The sequence below is a fragment of the Macrobrachium nipponense genome, chromosome 23 (genome assembly GCF_015104395.2).
Source record: "Macrobrachium nipponense isolate FS-2020 chromosome 23, ASM1510439v2, whole genome shotgun sequence".
In the NCBI taxonomy this organism is placed as follows: Eukaryota; Metazoa; Arthropoda; class Malacostraca; order Decapoda; family Palaemonidae; genus Macrobrachium; species Macrobrachium nipponense.
In genome coordinates, this window is record NC_061090.1 from 69,756,108 (window position 1) to 69,763,607 (window position 7,500).

The following is a 7,500-nucleotide window of genomic DNA, read 5'->3' on the forward strand; positions in this document are numbered from 1 at the left end:
TATTTGTTTGAAAAGTATATTACAATCTTATACTTTGTACCATCTAAATATTTAGCTGTGAAGTGTAATATATGAAAATCACTGAATACTTTTTTTTATATGTGCCGTTCTTCAATCAGTGATTGTGAACAAAGACATCTGCTGTTACATCTGGCATCAGGTTAATTAAGGAAGAGTAATTAAAAGTCAGGAACGTCACATTTGGGGGCCTGTCAGGGATCTGATAAATTTAAGAGCTAAATATATCCTGTGGTTGTATTACGACCGATTGAATGTAAGCGTATTTTGTAAACACTGATTGGGTGTAGTCTCCAGCATTGATACTTCAAGAGTAAGCCAAGCTCCACGCTTCATTAATAACGTAAGTGTTAAGTTGAGTTTGTACTGGAGAGCTAGAGTTTAATGAACCAATTCTGTAATTAGGTTTCACGGTATATATAGCCAGCCTAGTGTTTCTCCTAACTTCTCATTAGAGTTTTGAATGAATCTCGACGCCCTATTCGGCACTTATAAGCTAACACATTACGTCACGGGTATTGAAATCCCATCACTTGTAATCTAGTGAAATCTAGGAATTACAGGCACATACCTTTACTTTTGTACATTGTGAGTTAATGATCTCTGAGGATCTAAATAATTTACTAGTTATAAGGTATTGCTTATTAAGTATTGCACTGTAATTATTCAAATTGTGAACCTATTGTTTTGGATTAATAATGGCTTTTGATGTTAAACACTTTACTTCTAACCCGAAGGAAAACCTTCATACTCTGCAGTATGCTAAGAAGTTTTAATTGTTGGCTTTAGCCATGGCTATTAAGATTGGTGTACCGACAGGAGCGGTGGAAAAGGAAATCTTAGGTCTAATTCTGGATTGCCTGATAGACAAAAGTATAATTTCACAAGATGATGTGAGACAATATTGGCCCTTAACTATAATAAATAAGGAAGATTCGGCTGTAGAAATGTTAAAATTACTGATAGAATTGGAGAAAATAAAATTAGATAAAGAACGCACAGGAGAAAGACTAGTTTAGGCAGAATTAGATAAAGAACGTGAGCTAGCTAAGGCAGAAATACAGAAAGGACGGGAGCATGTAGAGCTAGAGAAGGCATAACTAAGAATCTGCAGAAAGACTAATTCAGGCAGAAATAGAGAAAGAACGTGAGCTATCTAAGACAAGATTGCAAGAAAAACGGGAGGAAAAGGATATTCCTGAACCTTTCAATGTCTCCAGGGTTCTAAAGAAACTCTTACCTGTGTTCAACCAACAAGAACCTGAAAATTTCTTTGTGGTGTTTGAAGAAACTGCCAAGGCCTTAGCATGGCCTAAGGATAAATGGGTACTGATAATTAGAAGTTCTTTCACAGGACAAGCAGAGCATATTGTAACTCGGATGATTTCTGAGAATGACTATATTTTCAAAAAAGCTATTTTAGATGCTTATCCTATTATTACAGCAGAAGGATATCGGCAGACATTCCGCAGTTCATTCAAGACACCCAACCAAACTTTCCTGGAATTTTGTAATCTGAAGATAAAGCAGTTACAGAAATGGTTGGACAAGGCAGGTATATTAGTAACTTTGAAGATTTGAAGTCTCTCCTGTTAGAAGAATACTTGCGCAATATACCAATTAACATTGCTATCTACATTAAGGAACGAGGAGCAAAGAAACCCAAGGAAGCATGAATACTACTCCCTAATTCATAAAGGATACCATAAACAGAAAACTTTCGTCGATAATGAGGTATGTTCATTTTGTAACGAACGTGGACATTTAATTCAACATTGTCCTAAACCTCGGTGTAAAAGTTCTCACCAACAAACTCATCCTAAAGCAACTCTTCACCTAATACCGGGAAAAATGATAAATCTAAACCAACTGAGCATAAGACGACGCATTGCGCAATCAAGGAAGATGTTTTTGATTACTTCAAGTGTCAGGGTAAGGTGAAAGACAAACCTGTTACGATTCTTCGTGATTCAGCAACAATTAAAACTATTGTAAGTTCAAATATGAAATCCTTTACTCCCACAAACAGGTTCATCACTTTCGGATCTTACAAGTGAATCGGTACTTCCCCTAGTAACAATTCCTTTAACTAGTCCTTATACTGATGGAATAGTGGAAGTTGCCTACTCGGATAAGGAATTCCATTGCAAAGAGGTGGATATTTTGATGGGTAATGATTTGGCCAAAGGTAAGGTACTATGGCGCACAATAGTTCGTTCCCTCCGCTGATCCAGAGTGAACACGAATCCGCGACTATGAAACCCCGAAGCAGTAACTAATTAAGCACTCAACAGATGTCGCACCGTCGGGCCAAGGAAGGGGGAGTGGGAAGCAGGTGTTTTTCTTGACAGAGTAAAGTCTCCATAATCTAATATCGTTAATTAAGGTAGTGAGCGTAAAGTTTTTGTTGTTGACGATACTGGGCTTGCGTGTAAAATATGTAATTAAGGAAATATGCGAAATGAATAAGATGAAAATGCTTATGAAGCCAGTATTCATGATCTTTTTTAGTATTTCCTATAGATAATCGTATCTTATCAACAGACACGACATATGAGGTGGTTTGCAGATTACAGAACACCACCGTTTACACTGTTGGTGAAAGCTTTGTATCGATCTTGTGGACAGTCGCGTCTGTTGATAGAATACGATAATCTATAGGAAATGCTAATCATGAATGCTGACTTATTAAGCACTTTTATTCTCATATTCATTTCGCATATTTCGTTAGCTGCACATTTTACACTCAAACACAGTATCTATAGCAGCAAATTAGCAAAATTTTCAGTTCACTTGCAAATTACTGCTACATGTGATTTTCTTGAAATACTAACATAATATGAAATATTAAGATATTTTCACCAACGTAACAAGTTCGTATTTAGTAGAAAGATAGAAAGACAGAAGAAGAAAAAAACATATTAATAATAGGACAGAGATAAAGACAAAAAGAATTATGTGAGGGAGAAAGAGAGACTTTCAAGTTCTTTTATAGTTTAACACCATAGTGAACAAGCCTCATCTTATTAGTTTAGTTTTATCACCAGGGCAATCGCAAAATGTCTTTCTTAATGATATCTTCTTCATTGTTTTCCCGATGCATTGTAATAGGAAATAACTTAACTCAGATTCTGTTTCAAGGAGCAAAGTAGTTTTCCAGTGCCGATGGAGTTATAGCTAATGTTAATGTGTAAACGAGATAATTATTGCTGACAATTTTGATTGACATATTTTAAAAGCTAATACCAGCGAATATGCTATTGTGGGAATCTAACTTCTCTCCAGGAAAGTCAACTCAGCTGCAGTGGTCCTTCCCTTCCCTGACTAGTTCTTGTGTTGGGAGGGTTAGGAACCGATATCTGCTACCTTGGCATTGGTGAGTTAGGTTGCGTATTATATAACCAATCTTAGGCTGCAGTTTTCAGCTCAACAAATTTTATCAGGGTCTATTTCCTCTACTTTTTGGATCTCCTTTCAGTATTCCAGCCTAAGTGTTAACTGCTGTGCAACCTTCTCATGCAAAGGAAAAGAAGGACTTATAGCTGTTTTAAGGTTTATATGTGCTAGCCAGTCAAAGATCAACCTGTGTTAACATTGAACAACATCCATTCAAATAATACTAGTTTGCTATGATCACAACAGAAAGGAGTGAATAATGGTAAAATTCATGACGTTACGTTTCCTGATGTCGATGTCAGGCTCTGTTCTACAACGTTTTCAGGGTATCAAGTGGCTTAAGTCAGTAGCAGTAGATGGTAGGATGCGGAACAAGTCACTGTCAAATTTTGTGCGCGTCCCAAGTCACTTTCTATCAAAGGTATACCTCTTACCACACATATGGGCAGCGTTATCCTTAAACCTTTGGTATAGGCTATTCTGTTAGTTTAAAAAGTGTCCACACAATAATATTGTTTGTGGATTAGTAATTGTCATGACTATGACATTCTACATTAAGAATAATAACTATTGGATAGGTAAAAGACTATTCAATTCACTTCGCATTTTCGTTGCTGGAACCTCAGACCGCCAACAAAACTGTCAAACAATACATAATGAAAAAAATATTCGTAGTCAGGTTTATCTGGCTACCACTTACCCAGAAACTCTCTCTCTCTCTCTCTCTCTCTCTCTCTCTCTCTCTCTCTCTCTCTCTCTCTCTCTCTCTCTCTCTCTCTATCAATATTTTTCAGTCTTTATCTCTGTGCTATTATTGATATTTTTGCTGTGCTTCTTTCTTTCTAGCTTTTTATTGAATATGAGTTCGTTTCATTAGTGAAAGTATCTGCATCTTGCAGTGGCGTACTAAATGGGGGGCGAGTGGGTGGTCCGCCCCGGTTGACAGCTTGATGGGCGGTGTCATAAAGGCTCATAGAATATATACAATTCCTCCGTTTGATGTTTCCAATTATTATTATTATTATTATTATTATTATTATTATTATTATTATTCAGTGATTTTCGGAGGCAAAAATCGCCCGTTGTCTTTTTACCAAAATTGATTAGATGTCTAAAATTATTAGGTATGTTTATATTGAAAGTGACTCTGTTGAAGTGAGAGAGTCCTTGTTTGGGTTCATTCCTGTTGCCGGAAAAACAGCAAGTGATCTTAAAAAGGATATACTAGTAGTTTAGAGAATGATGGGCTAGACATTACACTTTCCCGTAGTCAAGGATATGATAGTGCTGCATCTATGGATGGTATTCATGGTGGAGTGCAGAAATAGATAAAAGATTTAAATGCAAAGGCTTTGTTTGTGCCATGTGCTAATCATTCCTTAAACCTTTGGAGCAGTAGAGACTTTATTATTTCTTTGCACTTCAACGCACAGATAGGAACTGAAAGAAAATATGGACCTGACAATTAAAAAACTTTCTCAGAGTAGATGGAGTGCATATTATGTCGCTGTAAAGCCACCCAAGAAACAATTTGAAAAGCTGATTACAGCCGTGGAGATATTGACCGAACAAAAAGAAAATGTAGATACAAGAGGATCAGCTGAAAGTTTACTAAAAGCAGTATGTGATTTTTCATTTTTGTCATTTCTCTCATTCTGGCGTGATACATTGGAAGAAGTTGGCCTCGCACAAAAATATTTGCAAACAGACGGAATCAGCTTGGAGAAACGCTGTGTAAAGATCAAAGGTTTGAAATTGTTCCTTAGAAGTCAGCGTAATGAAATTGTGAGAAAGCAATTGTATATGTAAGTCATGTATGTGAAGAAATGGAGATATCCATGGAAAGACGAGGAAGAACAAAGAAAAGAAAGCCTGGAGAGCTTGCTAGGGATAGTGGACTGACATTGCAAGAGGGAATGAGGAGATCAATGTTTGAATGTATAGATAGGTTTAGTCAAGAACAGAAGGTTCGATCAGAGGCCATGGATAATGTGCTGTCAACATTTGCAGCCATTGAGTCACACACCTTGCTCTCTGTAAATAAAGAACAACTTCGGCAAAGCATCTCAAGTATGTCTAAGATTTTTAATGAAATTCCAGAAGAGGAGGTCAAAGTGGATATTATGTCACTCGGAAGACACCTGGAGGCCGCCAAAATCACGACTGAAGAAGCAAACACTTGGACGAACGATCTTACAGTTTTTTAAGTTCATTGTCAAATGGGGCTTTGGAGAATCCTTGCCAAATTTATCTCTATGCATGAGACTCTTTTTAACAGCTTGTATATCAGTAGTATCATGCGAAAGAAGTTTCTCTAAGCTAAAGCTTATAAAGAATGATCGTCGATCAACAATGAGTCAAACAAGATTGAATAGTCTTGCTATAACTTCTATAGAAAATGAGTATGTAAAGAATGTTAATTTTGATGATGTAATCGACAAGTTTGGTGTTGCAAAGGCACGTAGAATGAGTGCAAAATGTCTTATTTAGTAAATCAGAAGGAGAATATTTAGCTCTATTTAAAGATGTTTTCTTTTACATTGAAATCTTCTCTGTTGCAAAACAAAATTTGTTTTAGTTACGATTATGGTTTTATCTAGCCTACAATATGCATATATTACAAGTGGCTAAGAATGAAATGTCTGTGTACTATTATTGTTTAAGTATTACAAGACATCAACCAAAAAAAAAGCTATGTATTCATTCCTTATCGAAATTCTGAAGTTATTGGGCTTGGGGGGGGGGGGGGGGGGCAAAGGAATATTAGCCCCGGGTGCTAAAGACTCTAGGAACGTCTCTAGCATCTTGTATTTTGCGTTAGTATTTAAAAAAATTAGCTATATATAGCCATAATTTGTAAAACTAAAGTATGCCTTAGTTTTACCAGACCACTGAACTGATTAGCAGCTCTCCTAGGGCTGGCCCGAAGGATTAGTTATTTCTACATGGCTAGGAACCAATGAGTCACCTAGCAACGGGACTTACAGCTTATTGTGGGATCCGAACCACATTATATCGAGAAATGAATTTCTATCACCAAAAATAAAGTTCTCTGATTCCGCGATGGCCAAGCCGATAATCGAACTTCGGACCACCGGATTGGTAGCTGAACGCGAAAACCACTCGTCTAACGAGGAACTACCTCCATAATTTGCAAGTTTCCAAAACTGGCATTGAGTATTATTATCCAAATCGCCTGCCCTCTCTACGGATATTGGCCCAGTCATGCAATATATATATATATATCATATATATATATATATATATATATATATATATATATATATATATATATATATATATATATATATATATATATATATATATATATATATATATATATATATATATATATATATATATATATATATATATATATATATATATATATATCTAATAAAAGGAGCCCATAAAAACACCAAAATATAGAGAGAAAAGTACTATATTCCAGAGACTGCTGTCTCTCTCTTCAGGTATATGAATGAGAAAAGTTTACAGAAAAGGTGGTATTTATACCAAGAGATCCGTCCACAAGTAAGCCAATTTAGGTCACCCCCGCTGATAATCTTCCTTTAATCTTCTTAAGCGTTGGTTGAATGAAAACCTCGTCGATGACATCTGAAATCCACGCTCCTTTTGAGATGTTCATTACCTGCTTCTCTTTTATTAAGGCCGATTCCATCATTTGACTCTTGTACCGGCAGTTGCTGCTATAAATTACACGTGACAAATTCCAGTTTATTCTATGGTTATGTTCATTTATATGGTTGAAAATAGCAGAGTTCTGTTGTCCATACCTAACTGACCGTTTGTGTTGTATTAATCTCTGGGGAAGTGATTTACCTGTAAATCCGATGTAAGATTGGTCACAGTCCTGGCATGGGATCTCATAGACCCCAGTGTCCTTGGGAGATGTCTTTTGTTGATTTGGCTAAGGTGTTTGGGTAGGTAAATGCAAAGGGGTTAGATTTCCCAAGGGTGTGGGTTACTCTCTTAATCGTCTCCAGGTGAGGAATTTTTATTTTATTGTTGGGTGTGTCTCTGGTCTTGTCTTTAGGGGGTCTGTAGAAAATTATGTTTGCTTTG